Raw genomic sequence first — 7,609 nt, 5'->3', positions numbered from 1 at the left:
CCTGAAGTCTTTAAATAAATAAAGTGGGTGGGTGAGGGTCTGTGGCCAGCAATGTTCAGGGGTTCAGATTAGATGATCATGAGGTTCCCTGCTGGCCTTAAAGTTTGAATCTAAAATTGCAAAACCAAAACATCCCATGTTGGGGCACTCAGAACTTGGGTCAGATCACAGTGCTCCAGGCACCCAGAGAGATTTGCGTCTGTAGTGTTAATTCATCAGCACGAAACACAGGTAGGCACAATGCTGATATCACTGAGGCCAATGAGAACTTTGTCTTTTATCTCAGTGGGGATCAGGTTTCAGGCCCATTGGTTGGGATTACAATATCCATGTACGTAGATAAATGATGCCAAACAATGGAGAATCTGAGCACGCCATACCCAGTGATAAATGTAACCTCCATCATTCATGTGAGGTAGGGAGAGGGCATTAGCCCCATGTTAAAGGGAGGGAAACTGAGGCACTAAAGGCTAGATCCCCAGATGCTGCAAATCCACCGATCTACAATTTTTATGTCTTTACTTAGGCCTCATCACTGTAGTATTTGAGCATTTCTCAGTCATGAACAGACTTTAACATCATAACATCCCAGTGAGGTTGAGAAGTGCGATTATCTGTATTTTACAGATGGGGAAACTGAGGCACTAAAGGCTGGATCCCCAGATGATGCAAATCCACCGTTGTATAATTTTTAGGTGTTTACCTAGGCCTCATCACTATAGTATTTGAGCATATCTCATTCATGAACAGACTTTAATATCATAACACCCCAGTGAGGTTGGGAAGTGTGATTATCCGTATTTTACAGATGGGGAAACTGAGGCATGGTGAAGTTTAAGTAATTTATGCAAAGTCACACTAGGAGTTTGAGACTTCAGTGGAGTCACAGCAGATTTACACCAGCTGGGGATCTGGCTTCAATGGAGCTATAGCTGGTTTCTACCAACTGAAGATCCAATCCACAGCATTTAAGGTTGAAAATCTTTCTAGCCTGCTTGGGGGATTTGAACACACAATTCCCACTAACTTCGGTTTGTAAACTTCAACCTGTGTCTTACTAAGTGCCAAACATGCTGCCCATGGCAAAGCCAGGAACTGAGCCAAGAGTTTTTAGTGACAGTTAAACCCAAGATCAGACTTAATTTCTGTGCAGGGATGACTGGGTGTCAGTGTCATGCCATGCTGTTGGTAATGAGCCTTGTTCTTTGTGTGTGTGTGTGTGTGTGTGTGTGTGTGTGTGTGAGCCCTACCCCGAAGGAAAAACAAATCCCTTTCAGGGTGTAGGTGCATTTTGTCAGTGTGTTTGTGTCTTATTACCTCCCTTCTGGAGGTGTAAAACTTGCTCAGTGTATGCACATGTGCTTACACCCCCTGTTGGATGGATTGAGACCTGGCACATGTGTGCACAATGAAAACAAACAGCAAAGTTTTGTGGAATGTGGAGTGTCTCGGCAGATGGGTGGGTCACCAACTGAGATAAGCTTTGTTGATCCATGTGTCTGTGTAAGTTAAGTGATTATAGGGGCTGTTCTGGGTAAAGCCCAGTGTACTTTGGTACAGCTAGGTGGGGTCCAGGACTAGCACAGCGGTATGAACATGTACGTAGGGGATGGGAAGTGCAAGCTACTTTGTAATGCATTGAGACAGCTCAGTTCCACCCAGGCTGGCCTATCAGGTAGTGCTATGGGTCAGAACTCAGCAGAAATACCGGAGCTGTGAGGATGCAGAGCCTGGCCAGCAGGGGGCACTGCCTGGACTGTATGCGAACACAGGACTGGAACACCTTGGGGAGCAGCAGGTCACACCCATGATGCATTCAGAGAACTGTGTGTGTGTGAACCTGATGAGCAGAGGGTCAGGATTGAGGTAAGTGGTTGTGAATTCAGAGATGGAATAGTGGAGGGGGCTGTGGGTTAGGACTGAGAACATAGACAGAGCTGGGGGTGTGTGGGCAGGATAGCAAAGCCTGTCACAGGTACATTGGCTGATCTCTGTCACTGAGGCCTAGACACCTGGAGTTGCCTTTTGCTCTCTGCCCATGAGTGTGTTGCTGCTAGTAACCTAGTGGGAATCTAAGGTTTGTTTACGTCAGTTTCACTGCAACCTCTTCTCCCCCCTGCATTGCCTCACTACCTGTGATTCTGGTGGAATTTATGAAGGAAGGGCTCACCTTTAGCAGGGCTGGGAATGAATGGCTTGACCCCTTTCACTTCCCCCATAAAGGGAGTTTATGACAAGAACAAACCCATCCCTTCCTATGTCCAATTTTAATCAATGCCTCTGCCTTTCTTTTCTAATCAGCCCTGATGGGACTTCCACTGAGGCCTGCATTTCAAGACAATATTTGCATTCTAATGGCCCTCCTGGGACCCATTAAAATGACAAGTAACTTTGTTTCTGCCACTGGCCTGCAATTCCTTGAGAGGTTTGTTAGATCTCTGCTGGGTTTGACACTTCTCAGAGTCTCATGTGAAGTTATAACTATCGCTGTGTGCTACTGTAAATATTTAGGGTGTCACAGGTGCTGCTTGGCTAATTGGAGAGATTTCTTTGTAGTAGCTGTGTTGCTAATGGGATGGTTTTAATCAGCACATAATGAAGCAGAGTTTTGTTTTGTTTTTTGAATTATGTTCTCCTAAGCAAAGCATCAGTGAAGTTAACATGTTCCAAATGAAACTGCTCAGGGCTCCTTCATGCTGGGGATATGTCATTTCAGATCTGTGATCAGACTATAGAAATAGCTGCATTCTTAAGTCAAGCACCTTACACACTATGGACACACTGTTCATTGCCACTTCCCTGATCAGCCACCAGGGACTGAGAGAGCTCTTGTTACAGTCCATCCTGTTGCCAGGGCCGCCCGGGGGGGGGGGGGGGCAAGTGGGGCAAATTGCCCCGGGCCCCACAGGGGCCCCCACGAGAATTCTATAGTATTGCAACTTTTTTTTTAATGGAAGGGGCCCCCGAAATTGCTTTGCCCCAGGCCCCCTGAATCCTCTGGGCGGCCCTGCCTGTTGCCACTGCTGCCCTTAGCAGAGTGTTTCAGTCACACTGCAAGTCTCTTGTCAGCTCCAATTTCCACCTGCTTTGCCTGTGAAATTAGCATCACACAGAACGAGAAGGAATATTCCTTAATTACCAAAAATCAGGATATATCTTTAAATTTAATTTAGTGACTGTGACTATGACATGTCCCCACTTAGCAGCCCTGCCCACTGAAGTCCACTTGCCCCAGAGATGGGTCCATTATGATAGATAGGTAACGGGAGTGTAAACAGGACCGAGAGATGATTGGACAGATGAACAGCTTACAAGGCAGATTCACACAAGTACAGGCAAGCAGTTAGCCAGACCAATGGGTAAATAATTAGATGGACAAATAGCAGAAGGAGGAAAAATGGATGGACATCTTGATGGACAGAGACAATAAAAAGGACAATTAGGTGGATGGACAGATGATTATACAGCTGGAGGGACAGCGAGATAAAGAGATGGATAGATAGATCAGTCCAGTGGCAACTTAAAGACTAACAGATTTATCTGAGCATAAGCTTTGAAGAAGTGGGTTTTTTACCCACGAAACCTTATGCCCAAATAAATCTGTTAGTCTTTAAGGTGCCACCAGACTCCTCGTTGTTTTTGTGGATACAGACTAACACGGCTACCCTCTGATATTAGATAGAATAGTGAGGATACAAGCTTTCTCTCTCCCAGCAGGCAATTTTCTTCAAAAGTGCCCGGAAGTGATTATTTCTATGGGTCAGAACCCAGAAGTTTGTTCACAATGCATGTTTATCTTCCCTTGACATGGCTTCTGAGCCTGCCAGGAAGGGGTGTGGACCACAGGAGGGTGGTTTGCATGTGACTGCTTGTCGAACTAATAAGTAGCGAATGGCCAGTCCTATGAAATTCAATTCTGGGTCCTGGGTCTCACCAAGTTTACTGGTGGTATTCAGAGCTGAGGATTTTTTCTCAGATCCTGAAATCCAGGAAGCCTCATTCAGGCCCATTGCTGCTATGAATTAGACTGACACCACCAAACAATTCACAGAGGTCTGCACAGTGGTAATACATAATTGCTGCCCATGATGCAGATGATCCCAAATTGTGCCGGGACATCACTGGTACAGGGGAGAAATCAGGGAGACATTTGGAACATCAGGGTATATCCTCAGCCAGTGAAAATGAGCATAACCCAATTGGCTTCAGTCGAACTACATTCATTTACACCAGCTGAGGATCTGGTTTCAGCTGCCTGTTACACAGCAAATCACAACTCACACACACCGAGCAGTCAAACACAATGTTAACCAAGCACTCATTTCCCAAGACGCGCACGGAGACACATGCAAGCACAGGAAGACTGACACAGATTACACACACACACTTAGACATGCACAGTCCACATAAGGAGGTACACACATAAGACCCCCATACATGATATGGACACACAGAGATACAAACAAACACAATGCATGCACACGCACAAAGAGTATCACACTAACACATACAGCAACTCTCCTGCAGTTTTTTATGAATTTTTACCAAAAATGTCCCAGATTTTCCCAAAAGCTATTATTTTAACAATTTTCACCCTAATTTTGGACAATGATTTTTAAGAAACTCCAATACATAAACATTAGGGATTTGTTTATGTTAATAATAAATGAGTCTAAGGGTGCAGGTATGTCTACACAGCAAGGCATAGCTGCAGCTGGCCCTGGTCAGCTGACTTGGGCTCCTGGGGAGCTAAAAATTCCCAGGAAATTATTTAATAAAATAAAAATAGAAAACAAAGAGCCTTGCACTTACGTCATCAATTAAAACAATAATTCACCAACTCATAATTAGCATTTCACCTATCATTTCATTCAATCATGTGAAGATGTTCGTTTTCCCACCCAGTCATTCACACTAATTCACATATCTATTCTTATGATTTAATTTTCCATTAACATTAATTCACAAAATTTCACAGTTATAAACATACGGGTGTCAATAGAATTCCTCCTGATTCACAGCAAGCAGGGTAAGTTCACATACTTTAAATTTATAGCACCAGAACTCAAGCGGGCGTAAACCAGAATAAACTAGTTCACTTCCCCATCCCTCATTCTCTGTATAATGGGCACCCTAGTGTCCGATATCCAGTACAGCCTCCCCTTCCCTACCCCTCACCCTCTGCTGCCCCATAGTGCCCAATATACAGTATCATAGAATCATAGAATATCAGGGTTGGAAGGGACCTCAGGAGGTCATCTAGTCCAACTCCCTGCTCAAAGCAGGACCAATTCCCAACTAAATCATCCCAGCCAGGGCTTTGTCAAGCCTGACCTTAAAAACCTCTAAGGAAGGAGATTCCACCACCTCCCTAGGTAACCCATTCCAGGGCTTCACCACCCTCCTAGTGAAAAAGTTTTTCCTAATATCCAACCTAAACCTCCCCCACTGTAACTTGAGACCATTACTCCTTGTTCTGTCATCTGGTACCACTGAGAACAGTCTAGATCCACCGTCTTTGGAACCTGGACCTCTTTGCTTCAGATATATCCAATGCAGGAACACAAAACTCAGGTGGAAACCCCTACCCCACCATCCATTTACCCCCGCATCATGCCTCTCATTCTCCTGAAGCCTGCAGCTGGGATTTTCAAAGGAGGTTAAGGGATTTAGACACCCAAGGCTAGATCCATAAAGTGATGTAGGTGCCTAACTGTCACTTTTGGTGCCAAAGTCAACATTTAGACACCACTGAGGCCTTGAAAACTCCTGCTCAGCTGCCATCTAATTCTACAGGTGGTAGTCTTTCCACTGGTAAAGTCACCAAGATGCCTAAGTTATTGGGCATGCACGACACTGGCTATGTCCTGAATCTGCTGCGCTGCTTGGCACCTTAGCACACACCTAAGCCCCAGTGGGATTCACAAGGTAGGTTCCCCACTCCCACCTAGCTTGCTACGGGGCCCAATCCATCAGGCATTCTCAGAGGACACCTACCAGTTCAGGCCACACACAAAAGACAGCCACTTCCTGAATTTGGGGCATCTTCATCTCTCATTCAGCTTCTAGAGTGCAGCATTTACTATCTTATTTGGTGTTAAGGCTAGGGCTGATGCTTATATGGGGTCCTGCAGGTATTGGTTCTTGGGGACAGAAATCATGTGTGGTGTGGAGAAGACTATAGAGAGTGCAATGTGGAAAAGTCAGCCCAGGGCTGTAAATACTGAAAATATATAATTTGATTTACATCTATATTAGGTATTTTATGTGTCCAGTTATATACGGGGCTTTGGATCAGTTCTTGGCCCTATGCTATTCAACATTTTTATCAGTGATCTGGAAGGAAACCTAAACTAATCATTGATAAAGTTTGCAGATGTCACAACAATTTGGGGGAGTGACAAATAATGCAGAGGACAGGTGATTCATACAGAGTGATCTAGATCACTTGGCAAGCTGGGCACTAGCAAACAAGAGGTGTTTTAATACAGTTATGTGTAAAGTTACATATCTAAGAATAAACAATGTAATCCATACCTACAGGATGGGGGGCTCTATTCTGGGAAGCCATGACTCTGAAAAACACTTGAGGGCCATGATGGATAAACAGCTGAATTTGAGCTATCAGCTATGATGCTATGGCAACACATTGGCCAGAAGCAGCAGATTCAATCCTTGGAAGCAAAAACAGGGAAATCCTGAGATGCCATAAAAAGGTACATTTACCTCTATATTTGGCACTGGTCCAACTGTTGCTGCAGTACTGTGTCCACAGTTCAAGAAGGATGTTGTTAAATTGGAGAGGTTATGGAGAACAGCCAGGAGAATGACTGAAGGATTAGAAAACATGCCTTATACTGATAGATTCAAGGAGTTCAATCTATTTAGCTTACAGAAGAGAAGGTTAAAGTGTGATTGAACAGGGATGGTGTCCCTAGCCTCTGTTTGCCAGAAGCTGGGAATGGGCGACAGGGGATGAATCACTTGATGATTACCTGTTCTGTTCATTCCCTCTGGGGCACTTGGCATTGGCCACAGTCAGAAGATAGGATACTGGGCTACGTGGACCTTTGGTGTGACCCAGTATGGTCGTTCTTATGTTCTTATGATTTGATCACTGTCTATAAGAACCTACACTGGGAATAAATATTTCATAATAGAGGGTTCTTCTGTTTGGCAGGCAAAGGCATATCAAGGTCCAATGGCTAGAAGTTGAGGCTAAACAAATTGAGACTGGAAATAAGATGTAAATTTCTAACACTGTGGGTAATTAATTATTGGATCAATTTACGCGGGTCTGTGGTGGATTCACCATCACTGTCAATTTTTAAACAAGACTGGATTGTTTTTCTAAGAGACCTGCTCTAGTTAAAACAGGAGTTCTTTCAAGGAAGTTCTATGACCTTTGTTTTACAGGATGTCTGACTACATGATTACAATTGTTCTCTTCTGTCCTTCGAATCTATGAAACCAAAACTGGAATAGATGGATACTGAACCTAATGCTAACCATTTTCACTTCATGTCCAGTACATAATAGGTCAATTCTAGTATGAAACAGCCAAACACATTCTGGTTACCTAACTGGATTCTGGTCTCAGGTGTATTTA

Source organism: Emys orbicularis, chromosome 12 (genome assembly GCF_028017835.1).
Source record: "Emys orbicularis isolate rEmyOrb1 chromosome 12, rEmyOrb1.hap1, whole genome shotgun sequence".
Taxonomy (NCBI): Eukaryota; Metazoa; Chordata; order Testudines; family Emydidae; genus Emys; species Emys orbicularis.
This window is presented reverse-complemented; position numbering follows the sequence as displayed.